Raw genomic sequence first — 370 nt, 5'->3', positions numbered from 1 at the left:
GCGAAGAAAGAAAGAAAGAAAGGGGAGAAGAGAGAAAAAGGGGAGAGAAAAGAGAGAAGAAAGGAAGAGAGAGAGGAGGGAAGGGGAGAGGGAGAAAGGAAGGGGAGAGGAGAGAAGGAGAATGGGGGGAGAGAAAAGGAAGGGGAGAGAGAGAGAAAGGGGGAAAGAAAAGAGACAGAGGGTTAGAAAAAAGAAGAAGGAAAAAGAAAGAAAAAAGAGAAAAGAAGGAGAAAAGGGGAAAAACAAAGGAGGGGAAAATTAAAAGGGGAAGGAGAAAAAAATGTAGATAGACAGACAACCTTAGAGATAGATGGGTTAAAAAAAACCCAGTTAGGTAGGTACGTAGGAGAATAAGTAGCCAAGAATAAAG

The sequence above is a fragment of the Penaeus monodon genome, chromosome 23 (genome assembly GCF_015228065.2).
Source record: "Penaeus monodon isolate SGIC_2016 chromosome 23, NSTDA_Pmon_1, whole genome shotgun sequence".
In the NCBI taxonomy this organism is placed as follows: Eukaryota; Metazoa; Arthropoda; class Malacostraca; order Decapoda; family Penaeidae; genus Penaeus; species Penaeus monodon.
Note: the sequence above shows the minus strand (reverse complement) of the source record.